General features: G+C 41.3%; 1 protein-coding gene across 5 annotated transcripts in view; it reads right to left on the reverse strand.

Annotated features, from left to right (window-relative positions):
* LOC106824494 (zinc finger protein 266-like) overlaps nucleotides 1–14,067 on the reverse strand; it is a 64,151-nt gene that overhangs the window by 8,597 nt on the left and 41,487 nt on the right. Inside the window, exon 1 of one of the 5 annotated variants that reach the window (XM_014830796.3) lies at nucleotides 12,982–13,397. The exons of 2 other annotated variants lie outside the window; for them this stretch is intronic. The gene's annotated coding sequence lies outside the window, so the exon portion shown is untranslated. Of the gene's footprint in view, nucleotides 1–12,981; nucleotides 13,398–14,067 lie in introns of those variants that run through there. 2 more of the 5 variants (XM_014830799.3, XM_014830797.3) reach the window with 2 other exon arrangements.

Consider the following 14,067-nt stretch of genomic DNA (forward strand, 5'->3'; position numbering starts at 1 on the left):
GGAATTCAGCTAGCCCATGCTGATGGAGGCACCAGGAACTGGGATGACTGTACCCCAGTCCCCTCCACCTACCCTGGTGGCAGCACTGAAGACCAGCTCTTCCAGCAACAGAGGCTGCATCCAAGACCCAGAAACCCCAGGTGGTGGCAGCAGTGTCTGTGACCTGATATTCCAGGAATAATGCATCTTGGTGCCGAAGACCAGGGGCTGTAAGAGCCACAGGGGCACTCATGGCTCAGTCCCTCTCCCTCAGCAAGCAGTGCCAGGTGGCATCTGAGACCTGAGGTTGCAGAGCCACAGTGGTGCCCATAACTCATCCCCTGGTGGCATTGCCCCTGACACTGGTCCTGCCAGAAGCAGATGCTGCATACAATACGTCAGGTCTCTGGTGGTGGAAGGAGCGCCTGTGCCCTGAAGTTCCAGGAATCACGCAGGCATCAGAAACCAGAACTTAGGGAACCTAAGTGGCACTTGTGACCCAGGTACTGCTCCCCTTCTGATGGTGGCAGTGTCTTCCATGAACCTGGTGAATACAGCAGGAATGATGACACCTGCACACCCAGCATCCCCAGCAGCTGGATTGTTAAACCCCCAGATAACCCAGGAGCAGCAGTAAAAGGAGCAAACGTGGGAGGAGCACCCAAGAATGTGGAAAGCCCATGGAGAGTCAGACAAGAGCAATGATGAGGCCAGAGATCCAGGTCCTCCCCAGCTGCAGAGGCATCTGAAATTTCTATCTCCCACCCCCATCCCCGACAGCAGCACCACATGCAGACCCAAAAACTCAGATGTGGCAAAAATGCCTGTGATGCCAGCTCCTGCCTCACTCTCCCTGTTCCCCTGCTGCACTGAGGGAAACTGTGACTCAGGTGAACCCCCAGAGGCAGCAGAGGTGCTTGCACCCTGGTGACCCTGGGGGCAAGACCCACAACTGCAGCAAGATTGTAGGCAGAAAGGTACCAGCAATCTTGGAGGCAGAAGCAGCACAATGAGGGCACTGATCACTCCTCCGGCACAGACAGTGGAGGGTGGAAAGTACAGGCTCTGAAATACAACCAGAAGCTGCCTAGAATGAAAATAAACAAAGCCTACCTAAACAAGAAAAATGTTTCCTACCACAAATGCACTGACAGAGGAACAACTCATTAAGCACCATGAAGAACAACAGTAACCAGGTAGCATAGAAAGAACACGACACGTCTCTAGAAACCAAACCTGAAGTCACAGAAGACTGCGGTCTGACAGAGAATTCAAACAGCTGTCATGAACAAACACAACATCATACAAAAACAATCAGACAGGCAGTTCAATGAACTTAGGAATAAAATTAACAAACAGAAAGAACACTTCACTAAAGAGACAGAAACTGAAAAAATTCTGGAGCTGAAGAGCACAATTAATGAGATTAAGCATAAAGTAGAAAGCACTGGAAATATAGGAGACCATATGGAAGAGAGAATTAGCATGATGGAAGACAGAAATCTAGAAATGATTCAGGTGGAAAAGGACAGAGAACTAAGATTTTTTTTTAAATGAAGAAATTCTATGAGAAACAGCCAACTCTTATACTAAGAAAACCAACAAAAAGATAATGGGTATCCCAAAAGGAGAAGAGAAGGAGAAATGAACACAGAACTTATATAAAGAAATAGCTGAGATCTTGCCAAACTCAAGGAAGTAACTGGATATAAAAGGACCTGAAACTAAAAGAAACACCTAATTATCTCAACCCAAAAAGATGTTCTCATTACACATTATACTAAAACTATCACAAGTCAATGACAAAGAAAAAATATTAAGGGCATTCAGGGAGAAAAAATAACTTACAAAGGAAGCCCCATTAGGCTATCAGTGGGTTTCTCAGCAAAAACTTTAGACTAAAAAAGAATGAAATGATATATTCAAAATATTGAAAGATAAACAGTGTCAGCTAGGAATACTTTATCCAGCAAAGTCATCCTTCACATATGAAGCAAAAATAAACGCTATCCCAGAAAAACAAAAGGTGAGGGAGTTCATCACCACTAGATCTTCCTTACAAGAAATGCTGAAAGGAACCCCCGTCCTGAAACAGAAAGGCAAAAGTATACAAAGTTTGCACAAGGTGATAAAAAGAATCTGAAAGCCGCAACTCGGTATCAGAATAGGATAGTAAACAATAAGAACATAAAGGCTCAAAGGAAGTATTAAAAATAACTACAAACACTTAAGTTCAGCCACATACTCACAATATACAAAGGGATAACTTGTGACAACAAAAACACAGAATGGGAAGAGGAAAAGGATGGAACTTGCACAGGCAAATGGAGATAAGATGCTATCAGCAGAAAAAGGACTCTGAATCTTTTATAGAAACCTCATGGTAACCACATGAACCACAAACAAAAATTCAGGGCAGAGTCACAAAATATATAAAAAAAAAAAAAAAAAAAGGAAACTGAGAAACACATCACAGAAAACCACCAAATTGAAATTGCAGGCACAAACACAAGGAAACAGAAACAACAGAAATACAGAAAAACCAGAGAGTAAATGATAAAATGGCAGTGCTAAGCCCTCACATATCAATAACCACTATAAAGTTAACAGTGAAATGTAAAAATGAATTCACCAATTGAAATACACACAGTGGTTGGATGTATTACAAAACAAAACCTGACAATAAGCTGCCTCCTGGAGACACATCTCAACTCTAAATACAACCACAGGCTGAGAGTGGAGGAATGGATGATGATACTCCAAGCAAATAACAACCGAAAGAAAGTGGGTGTAGCAACACTTACATCAGACAAAATAGACTTCAAGCTAAAAGAAGATAACAAGAGACAAAGATAGAAATTGTATAATGATAAAGGGGCCACTCCACAAAGAAGACAGAACTTTTATTAATGTATATACAGCTAACACAGAGAGAACCAAAATACCTAAAACAACCATTAACAGACTAAAGAGAGAAAATGACAGCAACACAATAATAGTAGTGACTTTAATACACCAATAAAATCAACGGAACATTCAACCAGAGAGTCAACAAGGAAACACTGCCCTTACATGAAACACTAGACCAGAAGGACTTGATAGAAGGATATAGAATATTCAATTCAAAAGCAGCAAAATACACATTCTTCTTGAGTGCACATGGAACATTCTCAAAGATAGGCTGTATGCTGGGAAACAAAAGAAGTCTCATTAAATTTAAGAAGATTGAAACCATAGCAAGCATCTTTTCCAACTTCATGGTATGAAACTAGAAATTAACAAGAAGCAAGTTGGGAAAGTCACAAATAGATGGAGACTAAACAAAGGGCTGAACAACTTTTGGTTCAATGAAAAAAACAAGGAGAAACCAAACCCACCTAGTGAGAAAAGAAAATGTAAACATAACATAGCAAAACCTATGAAATGCAACAAAAAAAAGTACTCATAAGGAAGTTTATAATAATACAGACCTACATCAAGAAACAAAACAATCTAACACTGCACCTAGAAACAACTAGAAAAGAAAGAACAAGACGTAAAGTCAGCAGAAGGAAGGAAATAACAAAAATGAGAGTAGAAATGAATGAAACAGAGACTAAAACAAACAACAGAAAAGGTCAATGAAACTTAGAGCTGGTTCTTTAAAAAGATAAACAAAATTGACAAACCCTTAGCTACACTCACTATGGGGAAAAAAGGCTAAAAAAAAAAATCAGAAATGAAAGAAGAGAAATTATAACAGATACCACAGAAATAAAAAGGATTACAAGAGAATACTATGAAAACCTACACCACGACAAATTGCATAAACTAGAAGAGAAAAATTCTTAGAATCACACAACCTCCCAAAACTGAATCAAGAAGAAATAGAGAATCTGAGAAGACCTATCACAACAAAGAAAGTGAAGCAGTAATCAAAAACCTCCCCAAAAACAAAAGTGCAAGACCAGATGGCTTTTTTGGTGAATTCTAGCAAACATTCTAAGATTTAATACCTACCCTTCTCAAATCCTTCCAAAAAACTGAAGAAGATGGGATGCTTCTAACTCATTTTACTAGGCTAATATTATCCTGATACCAAAACCAGACAAGGACAAAACAAAAAAGGAAAATTACAGGCCACTATTGCTGATGAATATTCATGCAAAAATCTTCAACAAGATAGTAGTAAACTGAATAGAACCACACATTAAAAGGATCATACACCACAATCAAATGGGATTTATGTCAGGGATGCAAGGAAGGTTCAACACCCACAAATCAATGTGATATACCAAATTAACAAAATGGAGACTAAAACTCACATGAGCACCTCGACAGATGCAGAGAAAGCATTTGACAAGATTCAACATCCATTTATGATAAAAACTCTCAATAAAATGGGTATAGAAGGAAAGTATCTCAACATAATAAAGGCTATATACAACAAACCCACAGCCATCGTCATACTTACCACTGAAAAACAAAGCTATTCCTTGATGAACGGGAACAAGAGAAAGATGCCCACTCTTACCACTCTTATTCAACATAGTATTGAAAGTCCTAGCCACAGCAATTAAGCAAGAACAAGAAAAAGATGGGATGCAAACTGGAAAGGAAAAAGTAAAAGTGACATTATTTGCAGATGATATGATTTCACATATAGAAAACCCCAAAGAATCCATGAAAAAGCTACTAGAAATAATGAATATAGGAAATTTACAGGCCACAAAATCAACATAAAAAATCAGTTGCATTGGAATACACAACCAAGCAGCAAAAAGAGAAATCAAGAGTACAATCCCATCTACAATCACTAAAAAAAAATATCTAGGGATAAATTTAATCAAGGATGTGGAAAACCTGCCCATTGAAAACTGTAAGACATTCTTGAAAGAAGCTGAAGAAGACATAAATAGAAAGATATTCCATGCTCATGGATTGGAAAAATTAACATAGCTAAAATGTCCATATTACCTAAAGCAACCTACAGATTCAATGCAATCCCAATCAGAATCCCAATTACATTCTCCACGGAAATATAAAGAATCCTAAAATTTATACAGAAAAGCATAAGAACCCAAATAGTCAAAGCAATCCTGAGAAAAAACAGCAAAGCAGGAGATATCACACTCCCTGATTTCAATATATACTACAAAGCTATACAAATCAAAACGGCATGGTACTGGCAGAAAAACACACACACAGATCAATGGAACAGAAATGAAAGCCCAGAAATAAAACCACACGTCTACGGATAGGTGATCTTTGACAAAGGAGCCAAGAACATACAATGGAGAAAAGAAACTCTCTTCAATAAATGACGTTGGGAAGACTGGAGAGCCACATGCAAAAGAATGAAAGTAGATCATTATAATTCACCATACACAATAATTAACTGAAAATGGATTAAAGATTTGAATGTTAAGACCTAAAACCATAAAATTCCCAGAAGAAAAAAAGACTATGTTCTTCGACATTGGTCTTAGTAATATCTTTTCGAATATCATGTCTACTCAGGTAAGGGAAACAAAAGGAAAAGTAAACCAATGAGACTACATCAGAGTAAAAGCTTCTGCAAGCCAAAAGAAACCATCAACAAAACGAAAAACAACCCACTAACTCGGAGAAAATATTTGCAAATCATATATCCAGCAAGGGGTTAACTTTCAAACTATATAAAGAACTCATACAACTCAAAAGAAAAGAATGAACAACCCAATCAACAAATGGGCAGAGAGTATGAACAGACATTTTCCCAAAGATATACAGACAGCCAACAGGTACATGAAAAGAAGTTTAACATCACTAATTATTGGGAGAATGCAAACCACAATTACAATGACACAGTGGAATACTACTCAATCATAAAAAACTACAAAATCATGCCATTTCTGACAAACAGGACGGACCTTGCGGGTATTATGCTAAGCATAATAAGCCACAAAAAGACAAATACTATATGACTTCACTCATATGCAGAAAAGAAACAAACACATGAATAAGGCATAGGGATTAGTGGTTACCAGAGGGGAAGGGTGTGGGGAGAAGGCAAAAGGGGTAAAGGGGCACATATGTGTGGTAATGGGTAATAACTAGACTACTGGCAGTGAATACAATGAAATCTATACAGAAGCTAAAATATAATAACACACACCTGAAATTTACACATTATAAATCAATATTACCTTAACAAAATAATTTTTTTAAAATGGGCAGAGGATATGAACATTTTCCAAAGAAGATACACAGACAGCCAAGAGGCACATGGAAAGATATTTAACATCATAATTGCTAGGGAAATGCAAGTCAAAACTACAACGACATAAGACCTCATGCCCATCAGAATGGCTATTAAAAGACAAAATATAAGAAGTGTTGGAGAGGATGTGGAGAAAAAGGAATCCTTGTACACTGCTGGTGGGAATGTGAATTGGAGCAGCCACAGGGGAAAATACTATGGAGATTCCTGAAAAAATTAAAATCCAAATATCGTATGATCCAGCGATTCCACGTATGGATATTTATCCAAAGAACAGAAATACAGTAATTCAAAAAGATACACACCCCTATATTCACCGCAGCGTCATACACAATAGCTAAGACTTGGAAGCAACCTAAGTGCCCATCCACAGATGATGGATAAAGAGGTGGTGGTGTGTGTGTGTGTGTGTGCGTGCAAGACAAAATCTTACCATTTGCGACTAGGTGAATGAAACTCGAGGGGATTATGCTAAGTCAAGTAACTCACAGGGAGAAAGATAATTACCATATCGCTTCACTTACATGTGGAAGATAAACAAATAAACGTATACATACAGAGAACAGCCTGGTCTTTACCAGAAGGGAAAAGGGTGTGGGGAGGGTGAGAGGAATTAAGAGGCACACGTGTATGGTGACGGATGGCAACTACACTTTTGGTGGGGAACACAACGCAGTCTATACAATAGTCAATACATAATGACGTACACTTGAAATTTATGTTATAAACCAAGGTGACCTCAATTTAAAAAAAAAATCTTTAATAAATCAAACACAAACTAAGAGGCCAAATGCCGATATAAAAATGGTATTTGAACGATCACATCCACTGAAAATTCCCAAGTTCTTTCTCTATGAATCAATATCATCACCCCCACAACTCTACAGTCCTTACTCTACAGTTCAGAAGACTAAAACATATGGTCACAAAAATCTCCTGTCAACTGTCACATTATCATTGTACTTATTTCGAGGGGCCTCAATCTGGGAGTCCTTGGGCTGAATGGGCTCACTGACGTTTTCTGTTTATTTTGTAATGGAGATATAACTATTTACAACTAAATACACATCTTAAGCCTTTAGTGGACAAGTTGTGACAATTGCACATTCTCATGTAATCCCCAGCCTAAACAAGATACACAACAAAGGCACCTCTCTACGAAGCCTTCCTGCTCTTTCCAGGCCATTCCTTCCCCCTTTCTCTCAGACGAGCAACTTCTGAATTCCATCAGTCACGAGACACACCATTCTGTATCTGTACCTTAGGCAGCTCACACAGTACTTCCAAAGTATATCCTAACTGAATTTTACTCTACTGTTTAGTTTGACACTATGAGCAAAATATATTAAAAAATCTCCCAAAAGACATGTCTACTTCTTCTTCTAATTCTGTCAAGCAAAGCTTTATATATCTGCAACAATTTCATTGAGCCGATATACTTTTAAATTTTTATATACTTGGAGGAACAGAATCTGTTACCATAACGACCTCTGCAGCTGGACTAATGCTTTTTGACATTAGCTGTACTAATGTTGTCTGAAATCAGGATCGGATTCTTTTGGAGTTTTTTTTTTTTTGCATCTCATGGGTAGCATCATGTCAGTTTTGGATGCGAATGTTTGCCACTACCAAGGGTGGCACAGAGCCTGGCTCAGTGAAGGCGCCCAGTGACTGGTGATCAACAGGTAACAGAGATCCTTCACACCACTTTGGAAGTATACCTAGATTATAGCTAAATAATGTTCATGACACAATATATCTCAGTTTTCAGAAACATAATTACTCTAAGGATGTAATGGTGGGAGGAACCCTGTCTTCTCAGCACTCATCCGCCAGCCTCAGCTTCTCTGCACACCAGTCAGTTGCTCCCCACGGCCTCCTTATCTGGATCCTCAGCGCTCTAGGTCTTGCACTGATAGCGGCACCGGACTCCCTCTCTCCATCTACCCACCACTCAGGACTTGTGTGCATCCAGAGGTTGCTTACTGCCCGCCCACTGACTGCTGACCGCCTCTGGTTCTGGCAACCTTGTGAACGTCTTCACCATCCAATGGGCTGCCATGATACCTTCTCTGACGAGGTCTGAAGTCCAGCCTTGGGGAGAGGGCCCTCCTACTGGCTTGGCTTTCCTGAGGGACTCTCCATCAACTCCAGGATATCTGTTGGAATTCTGTTTGTATCCTTACATTACACTTTTCTTGTTGTAGTTAGAGTGTGATTTCTGTCTCCTGATTGTACAGAGACTCATAGATGATCAACAAGAACAGTGACTGCTGGGGACAAATGAGTCAAGAGGAGATTTGGGGATACATTTAGTCAAGCCACTGGACTTGAGGAAAGAGCTGAGTTCCTTGCCCATAGGAAAGACATTCACAGAATCACAGTATCTGCACAGTCTCACCAACTTTATCTTCAGAACCCTCATCAATTGTTTCACTACGGCACAGCTGGCTCATTGGGACACCCAAGTGGGAAACAGAGAGGGTAACATGGATACTATCAAGCCACATGGAGCCTTCAGTGGTTTTTGGGCAACTTGTACTGTCACGGGAGTCTTCTGGTCCTTTACCTGTGGAGTGACTCTAGCCCCCTACAGGCATCAGTGTCTATAAAATATCAAACCGGAGGGGTTACTCTGGATGTTCAGTCAGGGAATCAAAGGCCTAATATGGGTAGGAGAAGGAATCTCCAGGTGGACTATAAGACCACTCTATGTTTATTAACATAAACATTTGCTAACATTGATAATAACACAGTGAATACTGATTCCAATTAATTCCTTGAATGAACTTACTACTCATAAAATTAAAATACATTCATACTTTTTTCTCTTGATTCACAGCATTTGAACAGATACCACTCATTTTTCAAGTCAGGTATACACTGAAGAGCAGAATCCTCCCTCAGAATTTATGCCAACCAAATAAAATGTCTCCACTGTCAAATCTGGGAGTAACCCTTGATGCTCTCCCCTCTCTCACCCTAGAAATGGAATCAACCAAACACAGAATGCTTTCCCCATCTCCTCGAGCATCCCTTCCAACATGGCTAACTCGTGTGCCTTGTCTTTTTAGGACTTAAATATTCATCAACTCTCTTACCTTCACCTGCTCCCATATAAAGATACAGAAAATAATACTCTCTACTTTAGCTCCAGAACTCTAATCAATTTGTAACAATACATTTATTTCCTTGGAGAGATGTTTGCCTCCTCCAATAGTTTACAAGTTTCCTAATAACAGCCTGAGTTGTATTTTTTCACTGAGCACTATCAAGCATTCAAACAGTCATTAAGTGGCGGTATAACCTCTAGTAAAAGAATAGATGAAGGAAATACCTAGATTCTTTCACTGTTGCCTTCTACAAAACTCTCAAATCATTTTATTTATTTTCTTTTCCATAACAATCATCCACATCTAGGTTCCATAAGGGTATCTGAAAACTTATTCATCATAAGATTCTATCTTGACTCCATGCCTTCATGCTCATCTTTCCCGAAGTTCCTTCTCAAAGCAGGAGTTAGTGGGTTCTATTTAAGTTGTAATGGATTCAAATCACTCTCCTGCTAAAACATCTCAGAAGTTTCCACGGCCTTAGAATTTTTTTTTTTAAGATTTTATTTTTTTCCTTTTTCTCCCCAAAGCCCCCCCGTGCATAGTTGTATATTCTTCATTGTGGGTCCTTCTAGTTGTGGTATATGGGCCGCCGCCTCAGCATGGTTTGATGAGCAGTGCCATGTCCGCGCCCAGGATTCGAACCAACGAAACACTGGGCCCCTTGCAGCAGAGCGTGCAAACTCAACCACTCGGCCACGGGGCCAGCCCCCACGGCCTTAGAATATTGTCTAGAGCACCTCATTCCCCTGGTCCTGTTCCTGCTCTCCACTCTGTCTCCCACCACTCTATCTGTTCTGCTTCTGCTTCTGCCAAGCCTCTCTCCTCAGTTTAAGAAATGCACCAAGGTCTCAACTATGTTGTATTTTGCTCATCAAGTTCCCTTCTTCTGAGATATCCTCACCCACTCTGTAAATCCTCACAACAGCTCAAGGACCTGACCAGGTCAATCCTACTGATGCTTTGACTCACAACATAAATATCAATCCCTCTCAATATATATTACCACTTCCTATCAAGCCATTCTGATGTCCATACCACAACTTGCCAGTATTCACTTAAGATCTGTATTCCCAGATAGACTGGAAGCCCCATGGTGGCAGTACTAGGTCCATTTGGATGGCCTTTTTTCCCGTCCCTGCACAGTGCTAGCTCATTAAAGGAATTCAATGACCATTTGTAGATTGTTAGACAAATGCCATTACCCACCATCATATTATAATATAGAATGCACAAAAAAAGGAACACAAAATAGAACTACAACATAAAACTTAAATAAGACTCACATAAAATGGCTGTGCACAATGTAATAGAAACAAAAAGGCAGGATATCTGAAAAGGTATTTGAATATTTTTACTCAGAATGAGTGGGCAGGATATTCTTTCTGAAAACAAGTGCCTTGAAGTTAACACTAAAATTTGTTCCTTATATTTCTCCATAATTTTCTGAGATGTTTTTAAAATGTTGATTCAGAAACTACAAATGGCCTAAGACCTATGGAAGGAAATTTATAACAACAAGCAAAAGAAAATGTATATTTGTCTTTTGACCTAGAAATCCAACCTGAGCAGCTGACCCTGAAAATACACCCCCACAAATGTGAAACAACATATACAGAAGTTTATTCACTGCAGGTGATTAAGAGATGCTAAGACAATTGTTAGAAAGGTTGCTGGGGAACAAGATTTTCTGAGTTTCAAAGTATCACCCACACGTGACTTTCCTATTCACAAGGAAAAGTCTACCTTTAAACCAGAGCACTCTGCTGATCACCACCTTAAGCAAGTGATCAAAGTGGGCATCACTAACTAAGGGATGGCAGAAATTTCTGCCTTCCCTGTGGAATGCAATTTGATGTACACATCACTCACAAAATATTCTGAAATGATCTTCTGAAGCCTCTACACGAGGAGCTGGCACACTTTGGTCACAGGCCTGTTGGTGTAAATAAAGCTTTGTGGGAACACAGCTGTGCCCATTTGTTTCCTTAGGTCTATGGCTGCTTGCCCACTACAAAGGCAAAGCTGAGTAATTCTCACACCTTAAGGCTTCCAAAGCATCAAGTACTTACTATCTGGACCTTTTCAGACAAAAAGTTTGCCAACCTCTGCTCTGGACCCAATTACTAGCTGAGAGGAAACTGAAGAAATGGAGGAAAGATTTAAGCACACTACGAAAATAAAACCAGACATATCAAAATGTGTGACTTTCTAAAAGAATACTTGTGACTCTTCAAAACGTCAATACAATGGAAAATAATATCCACCGACCCAGTACTAAAAAGACTGAAAGATGTAAACAACTGCCATATATAAACACTGATACGGTCCTAGATCCAAATACATATTTTGGGAGAATGAAGAGAAGTTTAGTTTTTACACAGAGTAGATACGAGACGACTTCATTATCTTTAACTTTCTTGGGTGCAATAATAGTATTGCGGTTTTAGTAGGATAATGTTCTTATCTTTAAGAGATGGAGTATCATATAATTAAAGGTGTCGACGAAAATAATCCATAACCAATCTATAAATGAAAATTTGGGTGAGTTTATTCTGAGCTGAAAGCTGAGGACCATGAAATCTGAGGACCATGGCCCGGGGCCTTTCAAAGGGCACCAAGGAAGTGAGGTATACAGAGTGGTTATATACCCTCAAATAGGACGTTTCACATATGATTGAAATGTCTCTCCCACAATAGTCACAAGATTGCCCTGTCAGCACAGAGCTTGATGGACACAGCAGGTAGTGGGTCTGCTATCTCAGAGGGCGCAGCAGGAGGCAAGTCTATTGTCTTGAGCTGGGTGGTCACAGGTGAGCGCAGCAATCAGTTCCTAGCCTAAGGAAAGATGCTTAATCCTCAAGGGAATGCCAAGGTTAGGAGGGGGAGGGAAGTTGCACCTTTACCTCAAGGGCCTTTGTTCTTGCCATAGGGAATGTCTAAAGCAGATATACAATGCGTGCTCAACAGCCACGGTCAGGCCCGTTTGGAAGGACACGGTCAGGCCGAATTAGATTTACACAAAATGGCTTCCTCATATTCTCCAGTATATCCTATTGCTTGCCATTTTTATTTGTCAAAGGTCAAGTATCATAAATGCAATTTATTTTTACTACTCACAAATAGTTCACCATAAAATGTATTTATTTATCTACAGAGAAAGCAAACATGCAAAATGCTAAAAATACATCAATGTACTACACGGAACACTCCCTGTACTGGATGTTCAAATCTTCCGTAGGTTTAAGAATTTACGAAAGAAAAATATGATGGAAAAAACACAGTCTAAAGTCCTGCTAATGGTAAACTCAATTATTTTACAACTGGTGTCACAAAGCCTCCATCGTTTTCTCCTGGAGCCCCCTGTTCTGAAGTTCTGTGGGCTCTACGGGCCTGGGAAGCTCAGATGGAGAGCTAGCTGGGTATTCTTGCCTTCCTTTAGATGAAAGACTCTTGGTCTACGTACGTTTATACTTACGTAGAGACACGTGCAAATCCTTGACATCTAAAAGAGCATCTCATATTCCTACTTTTATGTAATGTTCAAAAGAAAACAACGCGCCAAGACAAGGCCAAATTCCCCGGTGACACGTTCTCTCGCCCAGGAAAAGCAGCAGAGGCCCCCGAACCACTTTACCCCGGACTCACAGGCACACGGCGGGGTCGCAGGTCCTGAGAACCGGAGGGCGCGGGGTCTGAGCAAAGGGACTCGCACAGCGGAGCTGCTTCTCCTTCTGGGGAAAAGTCTCGAAGGTGACTCGGAGGCTCTGACCAGGTAAGCACAGAGGACGCCAACGCCCCGCGCGGCGCCCTTCCCGCCCCGACTCAGCGCGGGGCCCAGCGGCCGGGCGGAGGAGCGGAGGCCCGGCCTCTCTACGGAGCCCCTCGGGTCCCGGGCCGCACCTGTCCTTTAACGCCCTCCGTGCGCCCAGGGCCCTCCCTTCACCGGCCTCAGCGAGGACAGCGACACCGCAAAAATACCGACGTGAACGGCTCTAAGAGACGTGGAATCACGGGACAAAGGGACTAAGGGAACTGGTGACGCCACTTCCGCTTCCTGCCTCGGGCCGTAAGGGGCGGGTCTCCAGGGCTCGGGCTGTCGATCACGTCCGTCCATTTCCGGCAGCGAACTCTTAGTTCTTCCCGCGTGGGTCCCTATGGGCCCTGGGGTCGCTCGGCGCGGGGCTGGGGGCGGAAACAGGCCCCCGGCCCAGGTGGAGGACGGAGGACGGCCTGTGGGCGGGGCCACGGGCGGAGGGGCGGTGGCCATACCCGGGGCGGGAGGAGGCCAAGCGCGGACTTTAGCCGTCACAAAGGAAAGGCTGGCGATGGGGACTAAAGCTGCCAGGTGTCATCAATAGCTTGTCTTCCTCACTGTCCAGGTTCCTGGAGCCTTTACGGTGATTCTCCATACATCACTATATGCCTGCCGATCCATGAGATGGTCTGTCTCCTCCGTTCGGTCAATCCCGTATTTAACCTTTAGTTCTCCCTGTTTCCTTTATGTTGGACGCCATGCTAAACTCGTCATTGATTCCTTTGCGTTTTCAGTGTAATGACATTTTCTGTAACTTTATTTTTCTTCTTCAAATACGTATTTCTCTTTTTTCATTTTTCCGATTTAGCATATGGTCCAGGGCTTCCCATAGTAAATTGTTAAATAGCACTGATACCAGGCATTCTTAACCTAGGAATGGTTCTAAAATGTCTCCTGTAATCAAGTCTGCTGGGGGT

Source organism: Equus asinus, chromosome 20 (assembly GCF_041296235.1).
Source record: "Equus asinus isolate D_3611 breed Donkey chromosome 20, EquAss-T2T_v2, whole genome shotgun sequence".
Taxonomy (NCBI): domain Eukaryota; kingdom Metazoa; phylum Chordata; class Mammalia; order Perissodactyla; family Equidae; genus Equus; species Equus asinus.